Below are 4,849 nucleotides of genomic sequence, written 5' to 3' on the forward strand. Positions count from 1 at the left end.
CTAATGGTGCACATAACTCAATTAAAATAGTGAAGACTGTGGCCATTAACCTTCTGCCCTCCATACACCCTTGCTAATGTCAATAAAATGGTCTAATGGTACACAAAACTCAATTAAAATAGTGAAGACTGGCCATTAATCTTCTGCCCTCCATACACCCTTGCTAATGTCAATAAAATGGTCTAATGGTGCACAAAACTCAATTAAAATAGTGAAGACTGTGGCCATTAATCTTCTGCCCTCCATACACCCTTGCTAATGTCAATAAAATGGTCTAATGGTACACAAAACTCAATTAAAATAGTGAAGACTGTGGCCATTAATCTTCTGCCCTCCATACACCCTTGCTAATGTCAATAAAATGGTCTAATGGTGCACAAAACTCAATTAAAATAGTGAAGACTGTGGCCATTAATCTTCTGCCCTCCATACACCCTTGCTAATGTCAATAAAATGGTCTAATGGTGCACAAAACTCAATTAAAATAGTGAAGACTGTGGCCATTAACCTTCTGCCCTCCATACACCCTTCCTAATGTCAATAAAATGGTCTAATGGTACACACAACTTAATTAAAATGGTGAAGACTGTGGCCATTAATCTTCTGCCCTCCATACACCCTTGCTAATGTCAATAAAATGGTCTAATGGTACACAAAACTCAAGGTAAAAATATGTCCCAGTTCTGAAGGGGTGAAAATAGTGAAGACTGTGGCCATTAACCTTCTGCCCTCCATAGACCCTTGCTAATGTCAATAAAATGGTCTAATGGTACTCAAAGCTCCAGGTAAAAAGTGTGTCCCAGTGCTGAAGGGGTGAAAATAGTGAAGACTGTGGCCATTAACCTTCTGCCCTCCATGGACCCTTGCTAATGTCAATAAAATGGTCTAATGGTACACAACACTCCAGGTAAAAAGTGTGTCCCAGTACTGAAGGAGTTAATTGTGTAAGTGAAGAACTAAATAGGAAATTATTACAACTTGTTCTGATTAATGTTTTTTAGTGTTAAAATTCTGAAAGGGAACTTAGATTTATGTGAAGAAAGATTTATGCTAAGAAAATATTAAAAGATTCAACAATTTACCAGTTAGAAGAAAAAAATGTTAGGAAAAATGAAAAGAAAATAAAAAATAAAATGTAGAAGATTATATTTATGAAAAGATTTGTATTAATGAAAGTTATTTATACAGAGAGAGAGAGAGAGAGCATAACGTGTTCTCTGTCCATTAACCTCAAGGAACACTAGGAAAACACTGTATTGCTGGGAGCGGTGCAGAAACAAAACGTTTATGAGATGCAAAAAAACGTTTATGAGATTGAAAAACGTTTATGAGATGCAAAAAACGTTTATGAGATGCAAAAAAGCGTTTATTAGATGCAAAAAAACGTTTATGAGATGCAAAAAAACGTTTATGAGATTGAAAAAAGTTTGAGATGCAAAAAACGTTTATGAGATGCAAAAAACGTTTATGAGATTGAAAAACGTTTATGAGATGCAAAAAACGTTTATGAGATGCAAAAAAACGTTTATGAGATGCAAAAAAACGTTTATGAGATACAAAAAACGTTTATTATTGTATGTCATTTTTTTATCTATTCTCTATCTATTAAACTTGGCTTCCTTAACTATCTATCTATGTATCTATCTATCTTAACACCACTATCCTCTTCTGTCCTATCTATCTCTTCTTCTATCCTCCTATCCTCCCGGACCGTTCTATCACAGCTGTGTTGGACGGCCGCTGTTCGCCTAATAGCAGTAACAGTGGTGTTCCTCAGGGCTGTTTCTGTCACCCACTCTCTTTCCTCTTATTCACCAACCTTGTGTACTAAAATTTTCCTAACTTGTCCTATCCACTCCTACGCTGGTGATGCTGCCCTAGTAGTAGTAGTACACACACACACACACACACACACTGTCTCCCTCTTCCACACTGAATATCCTCGCTCTGTCCTTCACTTGTCTCCTAAACTGGAAACTTCACATCTCATCTCTTGCCAAAACAGCTTCGATCAAGTAAGAAGTTCAGAATCGTCTCCACCAGTTTTTTTTCTCTCTTCATCTCTCCTGCTCTGATCTTGCTAACTGCATGTCTCCCCTTCTCCCTCTTCTCCCACTCTCCCCCCCCACAGGACAGTCTTCCTTCTCTCACCACTACTCTGTCTACCTCTCTAGAGTTAACGAGTACTTTCAGTCATTCACCACTACTCTGTCCACCTCTCTAGAGTTAACGAGTACTTTCAGTCATTCACCACTACTCTGTCCACCTCTCTAGAGTTAACCAGTACTCTCAATCCTTCACCACTACTCTGTCCACCTCTCTAAAGAGTTAACCAGTACTCTCAATCCTTCACCACTACTCTGTCCACCTCCCTAAAGAGTTAACCAGTACTCTCAATCCTTCACCACTACTCTGTCCACCTCCCTAAAGAGTTAACCAGTACTCTCAATCCTTCACCACTACTCTGTCCACCTCTCTAAAGAGTTAACCAGTACTCTCAATCCTTCACCACTACTCTGTCCACCTCCCTAAAGAGTTAACCAGTACTCTCAATCCTTCACCACTACTCTGTCCACCTCCCTAAAGAGTTAACCAGTACTCTCAATCCTTCACCACTACTTGTCCACCTCCCTAAAGAGTTAACCAGTACACTCTCCTTCACCACCTTCCCTGCCCTGCCTTCTGTGTTTCCACCTTCCTGTCCCCCTTAGCTAACCCTCTCAAACCTGCTTGGGAACTGGCGTCTCATTGGGGTGTTTTTTTTATATATAGTTTTTATCTTGTACTCGATCAGTCTTCCCCTCTTACACTAAAAAAGATCCTGTGTTCCTGTTTTCTCTCAGTTTTCAGGGTGACTATTAAAAAGATACTGGTTTTCTCTCCTTATTTAACTCGGCGTGACAATGGAAAAGGAATGCAGATAAGTAGAAACAGGTTATTTTAAGCTTCTATTTGTAGTGATGACTTTTAGATCTCGTTAAACTATCCCTGGAACCTTCAAAACACCAATAACTTCCACTGCAGCCTGTCAAACTATCCCTGGAACCTTGAAAACACCAATAACTTCCACTGCAGCCTGTCAAACTATCCGTGGAGCCTTGAAAACACCAATAACTTCCACTGCAGCCTGTCAAACTATCCGTGGAGCCTTGAAAACACCAATAACTTCCACTGCAGCCTGTCAAACTATCCCTGGAGCCTTGAAAACACCAATAACTTCCACTGCAGCCTGTCAAACTATCCCTGGAGCCTTGAAAACACCAATAACTTCCACTGCAGCCTGTCAAACTATCCCTGGAGCCTTGAAAACACCAATAACTTCCACTGCAGCCTGTCAAACTATCCCTGGAGCCTTGAAAACACCAATAACTTCCACTGCAGCCTGTCAAACTATCCTGGAGCCTTGAAAACACCAATAACTTCCACTGCAGCCTGTCAAACTATCCCTGGAGCCTTGAAAACACCAATAACTTCCACTGCAGCCTGTCAAACTATCCCTGGAGCCTTGAAAACACCAATAACTTCCACTGCAGCCTGTCAAACTATCCCTGGAGCCTTGAAAACACCAATAACTTCCACTGCAGCCTGTCAAACTATCCCTGGAGCCTTGAAAACACCAATAACTTCCACTGCAGCCTGTCAAACTATCCTGGAGCCTTGAAAACACCAATAACTTCCACTGCAGCCTGTCAAACTATCCCTGGAGCCTTGAAAACACCAATAACTTCCACTGCAGCCTGTCAAACTATCCTGGAGCCTTGAAAACACCAATAACTTCCACTGCAGCCTGTCAAACTATCCCTGGAGCCTTGAAAACACCAATAACTTCCACTGCAGCCTGTCAAACTATCCTGGAGCCTTGAAAACACCAATAACTTCCACTGCAGCCTGTCAAACTATCCTGGAGCCTTGAAAACACCAATAACTTCCACTGCAGCCTGTCAAACTATCCCTGGAGCCTTGAAAACACCAATAACTTCCACTGCAGCCTGTCAAACTATCCCTGGAGCCTTGAAAACACCAATAACTTCCACTGCAGCCTGTCAAACTATCCTGGAGCCTTGAAAACACCAATAACTTCCACTGCAGCCTGTCAAACTATCCCTGGAGCCTTGAAAACACCAATAACTTCCACTGCAGCCTGTCAAACTATCCCTGGAGCCTTGAAAACACCAATAACTTCCACTGCAGCCTGTCAAACTATCCGTGGAGCCTTCAAAACACCAATAACTTCCACTGCAGCCTGTCAAACTATCCCTGGAGCCTTGAAAACACCAATAACTTCCACTGCAGCCTGTCAAACTATCCCTGGAGCCTTGAAAACACCAATAACTTCCACTGCAGCCTGTCAAACTATCCTGGAGCCTTGAAAACACCAATAACTTCCACTGCAGCCTGTCAAACTATCCCTGGAGCCTTGAAAACACCAATAACATCCACTGCAGCCTGTCAAACTATCCCTGGAGCCTTCAAAACACTAATAACTTCCACTGCAGCTTGTTTTGATATATATAAATCACTAAAACTTGTATGAATTTGAGAGTAAACTTCCATATATATTTTTTTTTTTAAGGTACAACAAAAATAGAGTGAAAAAATGAATACACCTCAATTATGTAAGTTACCGATAAAAAGTTTCATTTTCTTTCAATAACAGAAAATAGTGTTTTTTAAGGTAAACTCAATTAATTAAGTCGTATAGCTATTTTTTGATAATTTTCTGCTTATTACTATTAATTTTACTCCATCCAGCTGTTCCTTTTACAATTAACAATAGCAAGTTACAGTATTAATTAATTTAAGGCCAGAATGGGAGAAATTTGACGTTATTTCCTCTAAAATCTACCTC

This window comes from Portunus trituberculatus, chromosome 2, assembly GCF_017591435.1.
Source record: "Portunus trituberculatus isolate SZX2019 chromosome 2, ASM1759143v1, whole genome shotgun sequence".
In the NCBI taxonomy this organism is placed as follows: Eukaryota; Metazoa; Arthropoda; class Malacostraca; order Decapoda; family Portunidae; genus Portunus; species Portunus trituberculatus.